Source organism: Parasteatoda tepidariorum, chromosome 6, assembly GCF_043381705.1.
Source record: "Parasteatoda tepidariorum isolate YZ-2023 chromosome 6, CAS_Ptep_4.0, whole genome shotgun sequence".
Classification (NCBI taxonomy): Eukaryota; Metazoa; Arthropoda; class Arachnida; order Araneae; family Theridiidae; genus Parasteatoda; species Parasteatoda tepidariorum.
The window spans coordinates 46,260,354-46,279,152 of NC_092209.1; the positions used below are offsets into that span (position 1 = coordinate 46,260,354).

The 18,799-nt window shown below is 29.9% G+C and overlaps 1 protein-coding gene across 3 annotated transcripts in view; it reads left to right on the forward strand.

Annotated features, from left to right (window-relative positions):
* Window positions 1–18,799, forward strand: part of LOC107440650 (uncharacterized) — a 173,189-nt gene that overhangs the window by 96,565 nt on the left and 57,825 nt on the right. The window lies entirely within an intron of this gene.

Below are 18,799 nucleotides of genomic sequence, written 5' to 3' on the forward strand. Positions count from 1 at the left end.
TGCAACACCATAACACCGTTTATATATAAAATTTCTTCTTCCATTTTAGAATAGATCAAGAATAAATCTTAAGTAATTAACTTCGTAACTAAGCTTTTAATTCTATAAAATTACAAAATTATTCTGAATGAATATTTCATGTATAACTAACTATTCAGCACTAGTTAAATTATTCCTTAAAACAACCAAATAAATAGCTATAGTATAGCATATCGATAGATCTTCGTGTTTATGGTGTCACATAAAAAATTATATTTATATATTGAGAATTTGAACGTGCTTTACTAAAGTTACGAAATTATCATGTCTCTTTTATATGTGTCATTATTTAGGCTTTTTCGCGTCGATTTAGTTTATTTTTTGTGTGTAGCACAAATTTTATTTGTATACGCTAGATATTAGATTAATAATATACACTGCTCAAAACAATTAAAGGATATTGAGGTTGTGGGTTGATCTTGCAGCTGGAGAATTTTTTGAATGATTAATACATTATCGACAGTCATAGTATGTTAGATGAGATAAAAATTATATTTGTTTGGCAGAAAAAATGCGTTTTATTGAGTATTTGAAGAAAAAAAAGCAATTTGTGCATATTAAAAAAAAATAAAAGGTGTTTCCTTAAAAGATAATAATTTTTAGTAGAGGTTATAGTTTCCTCGGACGGCCAGCAACGTTGAACATCTCTGAGGCATCGAATTAATGAGGTTATAAACAAAGGGCAAGGGTATTCTATCCCTCTCCTCCAGAAAAGCTCTTTGCATTTCTTGAAGAGTTTATGGGGGTGGTAGGCGTCCAGCAATTTGTCTGCTTAGAATGTCCCAAACATGATTTATCGGGTTCATGTCAGGAGAACACGCTGGGCAGTGATTCCTTTTTCCAAAAGAAAATCATTCACCAAGTTAGCACGATGTGGCCTGCAATTGCCCTCCATTAACATGAAGTCATCTCCAATTGCTGCAGCGTAAGGGACTACAATAGGTCTCGGGATCTCATACCTATTTAGGCGACCGTCCAGAGCTCCATTTCGAATGATATGGAGATCGGTGCGACCATCAATGGAGATGCCAGCATAGACCATCACTCCCCCACAGCCAAATGTTACACATTCGAAAGCAGGATTGTTTCTAGTACCACGTTCCCTCCAGATGAAAATACGCCTATTGTAAGGATGAACAGAAAAAAACGGGACTCGTCAGAGAAAAGAATATTGAGCCATTCATTTCTATTCCAGTTCACATGCTCTGTTGCCCATTCCCTGCAGGCGCAACGGTGCCTTTCTGTTAACGGGACACACATCATTAATCGGTGATCATAGATACCTACAGCGTGAAGGTGGTTTCGGATAGTTTGTGTCGAAACTGTGGTGCCAGTAGCCGAGCGAAGGTGTTGTAGAAGAATTGTGACATTCATATTTAGGTATCTCCGACCATTTAGCGTTAAATAACGGACTTGAGCGTTGTTGTGAGTCTACTCGCTTGCCCTGATCTTCAGCTTGCATTTCTAGTCTCTAAAAAACGGTTCCAAATCCTGTAAATCTAATTTTATGAAAATAAAATGGCTTCTGCTACTTTGGCTTGTTTTTGGCCCTACTCTAACTGGCCAACAACTCTCCAAGCTTCTGATTCGGTTAAATGACTTCGTTCAGACATCGCACTCATCGAAATCACGCTCTTAATGCATGAGGATCATTCTTTTTCACTTTGTCTTACAATAAGTTCAAAGCCAAATGCTATTCGCTGCCACTAAAGCGTCGTCTTCGGTGTCAAATTTGCATACTGTGAAGTTTGAAGATAAGAAAAAATTGCATTTGTCACTCTCTTTTTAATTAAAAAAAATGTATACCATTATTCTATACGAGACTTACCATATCCTTTAATTGTTTTGAGCTATGTAGTTTAATTCTGTGTAGACCTTGTTTTGTTATGATTATTACACACGGCCATCTGCAAGTGACGCTATCGTAGGTAAATCATAGCATTTCAGATTCGGAAGCCAATCAGGTTCGACACACAAGCATGACGTCACTTACAGGTATCCAATTGAATCTAATTTTAATCACGTGGTTAAGCAAAATCACTGCACTTCTTCTCGAGTTTGAGAAATGAAAAATTGTTTTGCTATTTTAACGAGTCACCCTTGTTAATCACCACGTTATTTAGATTATCAGTAGAATAAGTGATTTCTACGTTTTAGCGGAAATTCAGTAATTTTTTCGATGCTAAGAAAAAATTACTCTGCAATTACCGACATAAGTTTTTACTCCTATAGAAGTGATGTATTGATTAAATACATATATCTACATTTAATATCTAGGCAATATTAAGATCAGAAAAATACAACGAAGATTTTAAGATCAACCTTTTAAGTTGCAATAGAATCCAATAAGTGTCAAATAAAACTTCACGTAGCTTTTGAACCATACAAAGTAATCATTGGAGAATAAATAATCAACGAGTCCCTCTATGAAGAATTTCTGTAGTCACGTTGAAATCACTTGGGATTTAGTGTAATGCCGCCTTTAAGTGATCAATCTATCCAGATTCGGAATATCAGTTTTAATTAATGTCTCTTGCACTTGAGAAATTTAATTAGACACTTTTGAAGCATGGCAGCAAAGCTTATGGGAGTTAATGTCGGAGATACTCTAGATGATTTCTGTAACTACCAAACTCTTAAGTTACATATTAGCTGTTCAGTTTCAGTCTAACTACATTGCATTTAATAAGTCAAAACTTTTGACATACACTGTATTTTATAACCTAATATGATTTTCATGAAATGTAAATTAAGTTGTTTTATGCTAAAGGAATACAAAAATTCCAAACAAATAAAGTTATTCTGAATTATTTTCGAATTTACAAGTAGAGTATGATTGTATAATTAAGCTTGTTAGAAAAATTAAGATTTATATGAAATAGTTAATAAATCTATCTTGAATATTAAAGACATGTATCTAAAAAAATAAATCTCCACCCGTTCTTTGTCTATAAGTAGAAGACTTTCCAATAAAATAATATTCCAAATCAAGTTTGTATTTACAGGTATTGCCTTCTTATGCAAGCTCTTGATAGGGGAAAAATACTTTAATAAATAGTTTTTTAATCACTTATTGAGCCTGTTTCACTATAATCGACGCACAATTTACATAAATTAAAGTTACATAAATGTTCTTAGTTGAATGCTTGAAATATCGAAATACCGATATTCTAAATGATTTCTGCAACAACCAACAAGTTATTATTTACTTTAAGCTACATATAAGCTGTTAAATTTTAGTAGCTAAATTACACTTAATAAGACGAAAAATTTTTGCCATAAATTCAATTTTATGATTGTTTGCTCATAAAATGCAAATTCAATCGTTTTCCTCTGAGGAATATGAAATTTCCGATTAGAATACTATTCTGAATTATTTACGGTTCTATATGCAGATATTTTTTTGCTTACTTACGGTTTGAATAGAAAGTTACCTTTTTATGAAGCATTTGCCGATTCTGTCTCAAATGCTAAAGATATGTATACTTTAATAACTGCATTTTAGGTCCAAATATAATTGTCATAAAATACAGTCTTTCCCACTTTTCATGTCATTTGGTAAGCAAGTCTTTTATTAATATTTTCGTTTTTAGAAATGTATTAATATTAAAAAAAATAATGCAGCTAAAGATTTTTAAGAAAAGAAAAAAGTTTTCTGATATTTTTTTCATTCTCAAGGTTTTCCTTCTTTCTAATGATCAATTAATCTTGTTTCCCCAATTTGTTCCAATGAACAAACAAAGTGATCTAGAGGGCATTTATATTACGAGAATTCATTATTGTTCGTTGTTCTAAGACCATTACCGATTTAAGTAATGCGCAATATTTTCATTACATAATTGTTATTGTATACGTATGAAGACAGAATCTTAGTTTCAGCGTTTTTTGAGAAGTTCTTTGTTCTAATGGATCAACTGTTGAAATATTTTTCTTTTTGAATTTAATAGAAATATTTTCTACAAAAGTTGAAAAAATATTATTATTGTATTATAAAAATTAAGTAAACTAGAAATAAATATGTAATAACTGAACAAGCTAGCTCATTTGAAGAAAATTTTAATTTGTAATTGATATTAATTCGGAACATTTTAAATTCAAGATTATAAACTTCAAAGTTTCAAATTTATATGGTTTATTTCTAATCAAAAAAATGTTTTTTCAAAAGTTTAGTTAAATAATTCAAATATTTTTAACAAATTATTCGAGCAAAAACATAGTAAAATTGTTTCAGAAAATGGCATCTAATATTTAAAAAACAACAACAACTTGTTGTCTTGCCTTTTCAGACAAACTTTGCCTAACGAACCCAAGATGTCACAGTTGTGTTTCATTTTCGACTTAGTAATATCGTTTTGCGTTTGGTGCCGTCTAACCGATTCCGGCGTCTGTACCATTAAACTCTTCATTTAACTAGTCTTTTTTTTTGCATAAATTCTAAGTATATTTAAATGTTTGAAAGGAGTTTTTTTATGAAAAATTTGTTTAACCTAACCCTCTGATTTATATTTATAATCAGAGTTCTATTATTGTATTGTGATCCCATTTCGAACTGTGTTTGAGAAACAATATCATATCGAGTTTTCCGTCCTCGGAAGTATGGGGTACTTTACAGGTTCATCCCTTAAATATTTGTTACTTATATAACTTGAAACGGTGTTTTAACGTTAATTAAAATGTTGTATTAACGTCATGTTGTAATAATGTTGTATAAATGTCATGACGTAAATCTGGGGTAATATTCTCCACGGAGACAATACTTTTTATTATATACTTGAAGTATTAAACTTGGAACTACATTTCTCTCTATTGACATTATAACCATCAAAACTTCTACCTTAAGCGTAGAAACTTGAGGCATTAGAAATTAGGTTTATGACAATAAAAATATAAGAACATAGACATTAATAACGCTGTATAAAAGGGTGCTTTGTAAGTCCTGGATACGTAGATTATGTAGTGACACGCCGCAATCTTGGTGACTGTAACTCTCTTGTGGCAGCAACTAGTAGTGTAGAAATACGGAGTTTCTGTTCTTAAACACCACTTTTTATTGATCAATATTTTCATATTTTCAAAAATAATACAAATATTTACTATTTATTCTTTAATTTTTTTTAATTTATGTTTTATTTTTAATCTATTCAGTAAAAATATATCTATAAGTTGAAACTTTCTCATTTCTTCTTTCATAATTTGCTATAACTTTTCTTTGCTATAACTCTTTGAAATGTTTTGCAGTCTGTATTTTTATGAGGTTCTAAAGGTGGTATGATTTGGGGACTTCAATCACTTTGCATCAGTGTTCAAAGAAAACTGCTTTTTTTTGGCAAATAGTTTTTTTTCCTCAAATTTTCCAATCTTTTTCTTCCTAATCAATACCAATTATTATTTGGTCTTTTTTGATAAAGAAATACTAAAACTCCAAGTAGAATTAGTTAAATTTGAAATTAAATCTTAATTAAAATTTTAGATGCAAATAACGAATTCTGGAAATATTTTAAAATTTACTGTCTAATTTTAAAAATACTGAATTAAATAAAAATGTGTTTGTCAATTAAAATATAAAACATATTATTAATATTAAACCAATAAATTCTCTTGAATATCATTAATGTTTTCGAAAAAATTCAATTTTTTTCAAAATACAATAATCTTATCTTTAGTTGTATTATTTTATCATGTTATCGAAATTACCAAATGAGACTTAAAGCTATTTAACTTATATAGATTCACTAAGATTTAGCTATATTATTTGAGTATTTATAATGTTTTATGGTAAATATTTTATTTTAATAAATAATTCTTGATATTCAAAAAAAAGCATTTTAATCTTATCAATCTGAGTAGTATATAAAATGAAAAAAATAATTGTATATTTTACGGAATTTGTACAAAGAAGATATTCAAATTGTATTAAATTTGATTCGTTAATAATTTTATTAATGAGTAATAATGTTAATAAAAATCTTTAAAGATGAAAATATTTGCCATAATTGTAAGTTTATTGAAATAGACACATGTTTCTTTTATAAAATAAAACAAAGCAATTCAGATTTTCAATATAGACATTTCTTAAAAAATAAAAGGCAAAATTCTACATAAGAAAACAAAATAATGAGCAATTTAAAATAAAACGCAGCAATTATTTTTTTAGCTTTTCAAAATGTAAAATTTCTTGTATTCAGTATCGCTTGGAGTTCATTTATCTCTTCCAATTCTATGCAGAAATATTTTCCGTCTTTCTTATTGCGATATGCAACAACAAAGCGATATAATTTAAAGCCTAATTTTGACTTAATAGAGCAACCAAATGCGCAACAACCTGTCCTTATTGATTTAAAAGTATGAAACAGACTAAGTAAAAAGAAAAGCGTAAATAGAAATAACAGATCGAGTGCAATGATACTTTACAGCTCTAACCAATCAACAAAATGGCAACTGTTTCATCATGCGATCGGAGACAGTCAATCAAAATCGAATGCGGTACAAAGGTCGCAAGGAAACAGACGTTACTTTACTAAACAATCTAGGCTTTATTTAGCATTACGGAATTTTTGGTAGTTCATCATCTGAAATCTAAAGAATCTTTATCATAAATTAGGTATTTACAAGGTAATTAGGTATTTAAACTAGTGATTCATAATAGATATTTGGAAACTAAGTTCTTTATAAAGTCGGTGGAGCCTAATTCCAGTTTAGCTCAATAATTATGAAACGTGGGTTTCAGAAAAAAGCTTATAGTTAAAAGAAAAGCAGTAGACAAACTTTGTGCAACGTTTTGGGAAATAAAGTGCTGCTCAAAATATCTGAACTTTTCAAAACATTTTAAAGAGGTGACTTTTGACTCGTCAAGCAGACGATATAGAAAGAAAAAAAAAGATTTTTCGTCCTTTTAAAAAATATTATGCATACTTTTGCCAATAGTTTCAAAGATTTTAAATACAACGTAAAAAACTGAAACATAAAAAATACATGTATTTTCTTTATAACTGTTTTTATACTGAACCTATTAATTCCATATTTCTTTCGTTTTCTTCCTCCTGCAATACAACGAATTCATTTTTAAATCAGAACGCGTTCAATACTTTTGGATAAGTACAAAATCTTGTTGAATTTATAAGTTACTCACTGGAGCGGGGGCATTTATTCTTTCCAAAAATTCATAACATTTTTTTGCTCCAACGAAAGCAACATCTCCAGCTTTTGATATGCAAATATGAGTATCTTTGCTTGGAGGTTTCCTCTTCCGCTTATGAATTTAAGAGACTCGAGAAAATCGTTTTCTTAGTAGAAAAAAATCGGAATGCTGAGTCAGAATAAATACGGCGAGTTTCTCTTCAAGAAAACGATAATCTTCGACGATATTTTTCCTTCGAATTTCGTTTAACATAATATTTGAATTTAAAGATGTTCTGGTAGAAGGAAAAAATTATTCTCTAAGCTTATTCGCTATTTGGGATATATGCCGAATATATATCGGAGCGAAAAAATGAATACTAGGAATAACTATTTTTAATATAATTTAAAATTGTGGCAGCGATATGGTTCTTATATTGAACTCATATCTTAAAGTTTAATTCTCGTCTGCAACTTATTGAAAAATGTTTTCAAAACTTTTATCAAAGAGAAACGTCGTTTTCTTGCAAATACTTCTGTATTTGAACAAGAAGTCATAATTTTACGTTTGAGAGTTTGGAAATTTCGATATTAGTCGAATAGATTTGTAGATTTTGTAAGGAATGTATACATCATAGCAATGAAATTAAGTGAAATAAGGAATTCGCTATCAGGATTTATATTTACTTTTGAGAAATCTAAAATAAGTTTTTACCACAGGCGCTTGATGAAGCTTTACATGCATTTGGAGGAGCGAGAATAACTTTTAAAATTCAGCTTAAACGAACTGAGTATATAATTTTTTCCTTTAAGAATAAAATAAAACCAAATGTTTCTGATTTCTGATTTATAACTCGTATAAAATATTGATAAGGTTGATATGCGAAGGTTGGACCAATTATTGTTGATTTTGCTTGCTGAAGAAACTAAAGATTTATTTGACATTTCATATTAATTTTACGAAGCATAAATACATATTTAATCTTTTACTTGGTTTCAATCATTATATCGTATAATAATTATAAATAAGTAAAGTATTGATTCAAGTTATTAATTTTCGAATTTCAGTTAAAAAATAAAAAAACGTAGAAATCATATAATGACTATGTACTGGTTGTCCGAAAAGTTTGGAAATGGCCAGATATCTCGAGGGGTACGCAGAATCTAAAAGTCTTGTCATAAATATTTTTAAAAAAATGAATTCAATGAACTTAACTCGCTAACCTGACCCCTAGCGTTTGGCGAGAACACTTTCAATTTCTTAAAGAGGAACCAATACTTTTTATTGCAGATATGATCTTTACAGAAAGGAAAAAAACCAAATTAATCGAAAGGGTTTTTGCATTTTGGTTCTCCGATGGCGCTGTTTTGGAGAAATGAAAATAATTTCCAAATATTTTTAAGGAAAAGATATCCCGAGAAATACGTATGAAACTAAAGTGTTTTATATTTTGAAAAGATTATTTGAATTTCATATTTTTATATGGTGATACCATAATCGAATCCCCTGAAATTATATTTTTTAAATATAAGTTTTGAAACTTTTAAATAATATTTTTAATACAAAAAATTATGATTAGTTTTTCTAGTAATTTTGGCAATTTTTTAACTCGTACAACTAATCTAATTAATGGGGAGTGAAACAAGCCAAAAAATAGATTCGAATCATACGCATTAAATTTCTTAAATAATAAGTCCTTTATTAAAAATCAAAAATTAGTTTAAAATCAGTAATGCAGCAGAATCAAATTACTGATTTGAAGCAACAGATAAAAAAAAATTATGACTATTTAAGTGTAGAATAAAGGAATACCATTGAAATCAACGAAAACTTCCCTAGTGGCAGCAAAGGATTTTATTATTCATATTTTAATAAATAAGGGTTAAAAGAATTTTATCTACCACTAAACAAAATTTGATTTTTTTTCTTCGTATTTTTTGTTTTATTTTATTGATTTTGAATTGGTGATAATTATATGATTCCCGAGATTCCAACTACTACGAATTCTTCGTTGTTTCAAGAAAAAAGAAAACTTCCCTAGTAGCAGCAAAGGATTTTACTATTCATATTTTAATAAATAAGAGTTAAAAGAATTTTATCTACCACTTTTTCTTCGTATTTTTTGTTTTATTTTATTGATTTTGAATTAGTGATAATTATATGATTCACGAGATTCTAACTACTACGAATTCTTCGTTGTTTCAGGAAAAAAGAAAACTTCCCTAGTGGCAGCAAAGGATTTTACTATTCATATTTTAATAAATAAGAGTTAAAAGAATTTTATCCACCACTTTTTCTTCGTATTTTTTGTTTTATTTTATTGATTTTGAATTAGTGATAATTATATGATTCCCGAGATTCCAACTACTACGAATTCTTCGTTGTTTCAGGAAAAAAGAAAACTTTTCTAGTATCTGCCGAAAGTATTTTAGTATTTATATTTTAAAAATTATGCTTTAGTTCATTAAAACTAGAAAAAATAAATCATCAGAAACTACGCAGAATCCGTAGAAGTTGGAGTTAATTTATTTAATTATTTAATTTATTTGATGTGATATGTATTACAGAACAACACTAGTGTAACTCTAGTGTAACGTTAACAAACATACCAAACCAAAATTCTTATGGTTTAAAGAAAAACTAACCATACAATTTGAAAAAGGAAAATTTTTATTTGATATTTGCGCTTTTGCCTTATGTGATATTTCCGAAAATAAATTATTTTATAATTCGAATCAAACCTAAATGCAATACTTAAAAAACGCATTTTTTAACTTCTATTTTTATAAGAGTTGCATTTAGTTTTTTAATATATTTTCAATGTTTGAACAATGTTTTAAGCTTAAACAACTTAAATTTAAAAATAAAAAAAAAATCAGAGAAAAGACGTAGTTTGCGAAATCAAACATTAAAGCGATATTTTTTGCCTATCGTTTCAGATTTAAGAAATTTTTTATTTTTCCAAAATATGTTTTTCAACTTTTTATCAGAATTTTATCAAACATACGAAATAATACTATATCGTGTGTTTCTTCAAATATTTTTTTCTGTCATATATTTTAAATTTTGAATAGAGGAATGGATAGATTAAACTACGATATGCAAAGTTACGAATATTTATTTTTTTAAGACATGTGTGTCGTTTGAGACACAAAAAAATTGTATACTAATTTATTTACTTATATTTATAATGTATTTCTTTATATTATATTTATGTGGTATAATGGGAGTAAAATGAAGTTTAATTTTAGAGTTAAACTGAAGATATGTTGACTTTTTTTTCTTCTTGAAAGTTATGCTTTATATTTAGAGATGAACCTGTACTTGTGTAAAATCCCGTCACTCATTTTCAGAAAAAACCGGAAAAAGGTTCCTTACAACAACATTTTTGGTCAACAATGTAAAACCCTCTATAAAATACATGGTTATTGCTTTTATATGGCAAGAAATTGTATTTGGCGCTTCTTCTTTCGGTCTAAAATGGTCGATGGGCTTTTACTAAGTACCGGGATAGGGGACATAGTAGGGGGATGGAGCGTTTTCCTCCCATTGACGTGAACCGGGTTCGAATCCCAGGAGGTTTCTAACCAGGGAGGTTTTCGTGGTTTTCCTCTCACTTTATATAACGTCAATGCGGGTTAGTTCCATCAAAAAGTCCTCCACGAAAGCAAAATTTCTCCCAATTCATGATCCTGGATTTCCCTTCTATTCTTGAATGGGTTCAAAATTACAAGACTACGGAGTTTAACATTGGTAGTCGTAAACTCAAATTTGGGTCGGCTATTCAACGACGGTTATAAGACAAAACAAGAACTGAAGAAGCTATATAAATTGCTCGGCTTTTTTCTACTATTAGAAATTTTTTAAAACTATTTTTAGTTTATTTACTTTTGTTTGCTTTTTGAACAAACGAAATTTAAATATTTGCCACAATGTCACTTTACAAATGTACTCTTCGTCCCCCCCCCCTGTAAAATAGTTTTACCGCTTAACTCTATGGCAATAAGCAAAATAGAAATAGTATATGGGTTGAGGAAGTTAACCAATCAAGACTTTCCCCGGGTCATTGCATGGTTATTGATTTTTAGGCTTCCCAGCATTATAATTATTGTTTGTTTTTTTTTAACATCGTTCGTTCATTTTTCTCTTTTTTGATTTTTTTGATATATTTAAAAAATGGTAAACGTGAGGAAGACTCCTCACAACTTTCATTTTAAACGTTAGAAAAGAAACATTAGAATCGATGCTTGTAGCTGTTTTTTCGGAAGAGTTTTGCATATTTCACCATTTTACTTGAATAAGTAGAAACCCTATTTAAAACAAGTGTTCGCACCACTGTGGGGTCCTGTCCAGAAACCCTGGTTAATTTTTTATATATATATAACGTCGTTGCCGAGTGGAAGGATTAAAACAGGTCATAGGTCGGGAAGGAGGGTACAAAATTTATTTATTAATTATTAGACAAGAGCAGTCATGAGAATGAGTAAAAGTGCATACGAAAAGTTGCGCTCCTTGGTTATATGTTAGGGAAAATCTTGCAAAGTAAAATCCGTAAAATGTCTTAATTTAGGGAAAGAGGGAAATCTTAGTAGTTGCAATTGGTTTATGAAATAGATCGAACGTTTCCCACACAAGAGCAAAGGGAAAAATATCCTACTCTTAATTAAATGCATACTTCAGCCAAAAATGGATTTAAGAACAGGATGTGGCTTTTAAAAGTGTGAGAAAGTATTTCGTTTAGAATAATTAATTAGGATAAAGTTTTATAGCAAAGAAACTAACATAAAAAGATTAATTTAAGCTTTTTATGTTACATATATATATATTTTTTATCGTGGATCCAGTTTGAAAATAAATGATAACGCGCCAACTGGAGACGTAACTAAATAAATTGAACCACTGGAGTATTTTTACTTTCTTAAAATTATCTTTTAAGCAAACCCAATTTTTAATCACTGCGAAGTCCAGTAATATTTCTTGAATATGTATTTTTTTTATTCAGGAGCCAATCAGATTCGACACACACCCGCGACATCGCTTTCAGGTATCCAATTAAAGATTTCAATTCCATGCTTAGGCTTTCTCATTTCTTTTCTTCGAATTATAAGTTTCCAATTTAAAGTAATTTTAACTATCTCATCCAGTTTATAGGTTACTAGCATTAATGGATTAATATCCTAAACTTTACATTCTACTCGAATTAGGAAGTTAAAATAAATTATTACGCTTGAATTGGAAAATTAATTAAACTTGGTAATTAAATAATTGAAACTTGGTAAAATCTTGAACATAAAACAAACATATTTTAAATCATTACATATTCGAGCAATATTTTTCTATTAACCTCTAGGTTTAAATTAATCCTTTTGTAATATTTTTTCAACATCTACACATATGTTTGTTAAGAAAACATAATAAGTTTTAATCATCGCGTCGGCAAGTAATATTTTTCTATTTCTTGTCATTAAAATCTGAAATTAACCCATTCAAACAGCTGCCGCGCTTTTATTTTATTCTCAAAATAAAGATTACTTTCAAATTTTCAGTTAATTAAAATATTCAAAATTAAATCCGTTTTCAATATAATATAATAAATCTCCTTAAATGCTTAATGAGTTTTCAATTACTTTCAGACCGCCGTTCTGGAAGTCCAAAAATAACTCAGCCACTTAACGACGAAATATTATGTTATTTTCCAAGTAAAATACCTATAATGCTTCTCGGGCACAAAACTAATAACTATTACTCAAAAATAAAATCTTAGATTGCTTCTAATATCCACTTACATTTGTTCGAGCGAAAGATAGAGTGACCTGAAGCTTTTCAAATTGTTGAATGTAATATCTATAAGCTTGTTTATGCTAGAAAACGGGATATTTTGGCTTGGTTTAGAGAGCACATTTAATTAAAGATCTGTTGTAGAAAATCAAACATTGCGACTTTGGAATTTTCAAGAGCTTTGCATAGATAAATTCATTTCCGATATTTAATGGAAAACAGCTATGACTTTTACGAAATACACATTTTTTTTAAAAAATAAATTAAATATAAGGTGTTTTTTTGTTGTTGATGTTGTTGTTGCTTAAAGCGATATAAAATGAAACGAGCTAAGTTATTAGATTTTATTTTGTTTCAGATTTTGTAAATAGCTTTCTTAAAGAAAAAACTTACAACAACAGTCTTAAGACAGGCTTGTTTTTTTAGACAAAATTAACATATATTTTTGTTTTTTATATTTTTTACGTATTTCGAACTTACTGTTTAAGGAAGAAAAAAAAGGAATTTCGCATATAAACATTTATATTGTTTCCTTATCCCTTGCAGAATTTTTATTAAAACATATTTTAAAACATTTTTTAATTTTTAATACTATATATTAATATTTTTAATATTAAATTAATTAAATGTATTTTTAATATCAAATGTATTAGAGGTATGTATTAAAAATATATTAATATTTTTAATACTTTTTTGCCTTAATTAGGGTCAAAATAAGTGAAAAATATTATATTTAGCATTTTAATAATTTCTGGTGTGCCTGGATAGCCTGGTCGGTAGGGTGCTGAGCCCATGTCCGAGAGTTCGTGGGTTCGAAACCAGCCGGCCGAAGACTCTCCGTGTAGTAGATGGTAACTGATGCACGTTAAATCTGTCGAGTCGCAAAGTCCTCGATGTTCCCATAACAAATCAATACCTCTGGGGGGTACTGGATTGGAGATCGATCGCTCGCTGATTCAGGTCAAAATTATGATCTGTGGATGAATGAATGGATGCATGAATGGGTCCACTCTATAAAACGGATGTAACGTATGGTGTGGCAAAAGTCGAATTCCTGGCCATAGATGGCGCCACTGGAAAACAAGAATAATTGCACCCCTCTGCCTAAACAGGCATACGAAAGCAATAATTTCTGGTTATGCAATACAGCATGAAACACCGATTCTTTTTCTGCGTTAAAGGTAAAAGCTTCTAAACACGGCTCACTTCCTAACAAATAATTTTTTTAAATTTGCATTTATTTAGATCTAAAAGAAACAGTTATTCATCATTGAAATTTCTTTTATTTACAAACCCAATTATTGATAAATATTTGAATATAAATTAGATTTTTTGGGGGATTTTATATTTCAGTACAAGTATAATTCCGATAACCCAATAATTTTCTTAGCAACTATTAAACTGTTTTTACTAATCAAAAAATACCGAAATATATTTTTACTTGTTATTAGAGCATCAGATTATTGCGCAGTAGTTTCTACGAAATACTGAAATATGAGGTAAAGATGTTCTTACTCCTAACCTCCTCGCATTTTCATGCTTGAATCTAATAAATCTTTTCAGTAACACTAATTATGAATTCCACGAAAGTCTCGCTAAGAAAAAAGCTACATAAAATAAAATAAAAAAAATCTCTCCTTAGGTATTGTTGCTTTTTAAGCAATCTAATAAAACTGCCTGTTTTATTAGAATTTATTGTATTCCGGATTTCACGGCATAGTTTCTGCGGAGTTGTTTATGTTTTAGTAAAAATCATATATATTTTTAAATGAGTTTTACTATTTGTTGTGGTTGTTTCGTTAACTTTAAACGTTTGTGGTAACGTTATTGTTTTTATAAGTTACGAAAGTTAATGGTATAAATGTTTCGTGGAAAAAGTGGTCACGGTTAAATTTGTGGATGCGATAATCTGTACTCTGATGCAGTAATGTAAGAAAACAATAATTATAATCTTTATTATGCTGTTGTTGTTGTTGTTGTAGTTATTTACGTCGCACTGGAGCTGCACAATGGGCCGTTGGCGACGGTTTGGGAAACATCCCTGAAGAGGATCCGAAGACATGTCATCACAATTTTGATCCTCTGCAGACGGGATGGCACCCATGCTTCGGTAGCCCGACGACCTGCAAGCGAAGTTGAGCACTTTACGGTAGAACAGTTTAACGAGGACCAATACCGCACACCCTCGGTCCCTACGCAGACTGATCCAAATGGTCACCCACCCGCACACTGACCGCAGCCAGTGATGCTTGACTTCGGTGGAACCGTGTCTTAATGATCAGTCCACTGCGGGACACCTTTGTTACGCAAAGTCGTATTTTTTTGTTAACTATTTCGTATCGTACCTATCGGCACTGTTTCTACAGGGTTGTCACAAGCGACTAAAATGCGACTATTTTCGGCCTGAGGCGACAATGGCTACTTGTTTTGCCTGAAAAGGCTAAAAAAGCAACTAGGAGACTATTGGGAGACTTTTCTGTGCTACTAGTGATGTTTTCCCCCCCTTTTTTTTGAAGCATAAATTGGGTTGAACACATTGAATTTTTTTCTTAAAAAATAAAAATTATTAAAAATTTTGAATTGCAAATTATAGTCATATTTTTTAATGCTCTCAATTTGCACAGATTTCATTGTAAGTCTATTTTGTTTCTCGATCGCCCTCTCAACAGTTATTGCTGCGAAATTCTGCATGATTTTAAAAATCTCAATTTTTAGTACGATATTACGATGCCTGATTTTTGAATATGAATAATCACTTTTCACAATATATACATATANGTATTGGGAGAAATTTGCCTTCGTATATAATTTGCTAAATCAATTATTGATAAAAAAGAAAAATTTTTAGAAAAAGGTATGTTATTTTAATGAAAAAGTATTTTGTTTAATGAATTCTAGTAGTTAAAAGTATTTAATTTTTATAGTAATTTTTTTGATACAAAAATTTAGTGCGAGAACACTAACGTTTATATAAAAAATTTCATATTTGCTACCAACTTGACTAAATGGATCATGGTATATGACAATTGAGTCTTTTAATAAAGTTTTAGTCATATTATTGAAAAATATTTGTTCCTCTGTAGGCAACTATTTTCACAATTTTCAGCAACTATTCTCATGCTTTAGGCTACTAAAAGTAACTATTTTGCTGATTTTTTACTGTTTCGACCCTGGTTCCAGTGTATGATCTAATTTGTTGTTGCATTTTGTTCTAAATAACAATTAATAAAAATGAGTTTTTAAAATTTTAAAAAAATACAGGTTTTTCGCAACATTGTAAAAATAACGTATGAAAGCAAAGTTAAAATGTTCTGCCAGATACGAATGTTTTTATTTTGAAATATTTTATATTTAGTTATTTTTTTGATGAAAAGTATAACTATATTTGTTTCGGAGCTATTTGGCACATTTTTGTTTTATGTTGAGAAACTTTTTTTGTTCAGTGTATGCTTACTGTAAAAGAACTCTTTCTGTAAATAATATTCGGAAGTATGAAATTTGAAGTATCCTGACAGCTTTGTACGTTTTTATCATAAAATATTGCGAATTAATTAGAAATTATAATTTTTGACATAAAATTGGGAACGTATTCTAAATCAAAATATTGAGAATTATTTGTTCTATTCCCCTCCTAATAAAGTTTATTATAACTAGTTTTTGAAACTGAAATACATATATATATATGCTATTAAATATCTGATTAAAAAAACCTCATTGAAAAACAACATGTAGAAAAAATACATTTTAAATGACTTCGCAGCTAAGCTATTATTTTATAATTCCTGTTAAAATTAAATCATTATGAACTAATTTTTTCAGTTTTCGTTCTTATAATAATATTTTTTATAATTTAGTTCTTAATACTTCAGAGAAGTATTTGTTCTCTCTTCGGTAACTCCGTTATTTGTTTATTCAGAGTTGAGGCTAGTATTCTAGGCCTAAACTATTGATTTGTAAATGCGTTGTTGTATTAACTGCACATACGGAGCATGGAAATGGAATTATGGTGATTCAATCGATGATAATTAATCGCACCAAAACGCGAACTACTAATTCCGACGCTGATGCTTCTCAATCACGCGAGTGTTTGTCAGTAGGCGACAAGTGTATGCAGATGAATCGTTCGGTCATTAACTTCTGACCTACTCATTGACTCTTCAAAATATAGTCAATTTCCATACATATTATTATTTGTCATGGTAATGTATGTAGTTTGATATAGGGAATAAGCTCAACCATTGGAAATGCGTTTATTTTTTAAATTTTACATTCTTAAATATTATGATGTTGCTTATGGTTCTTTTCCAAAAATTTACTTCAAATATGTTTCTCCAACGCAATTTAACTGTGTGTCGATCGTTTGTTTCCCGATTTTCAGCTAGAAAAGTTCCTAGCCTAGTCTAAATTTGTTGGCTGAACTGGATCAGTTACTTATTAGTTTGTTACGTATCTGGCTGAACTGGATCAGTTTCTTATTAGTTTGTTACGTATCTGGCTGAACTGGATCAGTTACTTATTAGTTTTTTACATATCAGGCTAAACTGGGTCAGTTATTTGTTAGTTTGTTACGTATCAGGCTGTTCGAGTATCCAAGAATGGATTGTCACAAAGAAAATTTTGCTTTCCTTAAAAATTTAATACCTGATATGTAAGCAACGATAAAAGTTTTCGATTGCGCTAAGTCGCAAGTTCGAATTTTGTCTTTTCAAAGCGAGAGTTCCTATTGCAAGAACTCTAGTCAAAGTTCCATTTTGAAATTTTATTTTATTTTATAACAGCCGACTCGATTCTGAATTCACGACTACCAATGTTCAACTCCGTAGCTTTGTAATTTTGAACCCAATTCAGAAGACAAGGGCAAAAATTTTGCTTTCATGAAGAACTTTTTGATGTAACAAACTGGCATTAGCGTTACATGGAGAGAAAAACTACGAAAACCTCCTTGGTTAGTCTGACGGCAAGGGGACTCTAACCCCTGATCCGTCTACCACTGAGGATATTTTACGTCAGCACTGTGACAATTTCAATTGTGCCCAATTTCATCAATTTCTCCGAAACTAATGAAAATTGCATTAATTTCAGGATTCTCTAAAAATTGTCTCAATGCATCTACACCAGTCTTTTTTTTAAAAAATAATTTTGCTATTTTAAGTCATACAAGTAAGAAACATTTTTTGAGTTTAGCCTTAACTGTCAGGAATATAAGTTTATTTCCCAGCAGATGCAATTATAATAATTAATTTTAATATCAATTAAGATAAATTATATACTTATAATAAATTATACACTTTTAATAAACTACATACTTATAATAAACTACATACTTATAATAAACTATATACTTATAATAAACTATGTACTTATAATAAACTATATACTTATATAAGTATATAATTAGTTATTACATTTATTGCAGATATGTTGTTATCGTAGGTCATTAATGCAAGAAGTGCGATAGCTCTTGTTTTCCAATGGCGCCATTAGTGGCCAAGAATTTGACTTCTGTTGCATCCATACGTCACACCCGTTTATAGGACGGACACATTCTTACATCTATTCATTCATCCACAGATCGTAATTTTGACCTGAACCTGAAAGCGATCAATTTCTAATTCAGTACCCCGAGAAGTATAACTTGTTATGGGAACATGGAGGAATTTGTGAGTCGACGGATTTAACATGCACCAGTCACCATTTACTACACGGGAAATCTTCGGCCTGCTGGATACAAACTCCCGTTCTTGCGAACGTGAGTCCAGCTCCCTGTCACCCTGGCTATTCCGGCCTTGCAACTATGTAATTATATAAAATAAACATATAAAATATAATAAAATGATTTTTGCTGCAATATGCGCAGCATCGGAC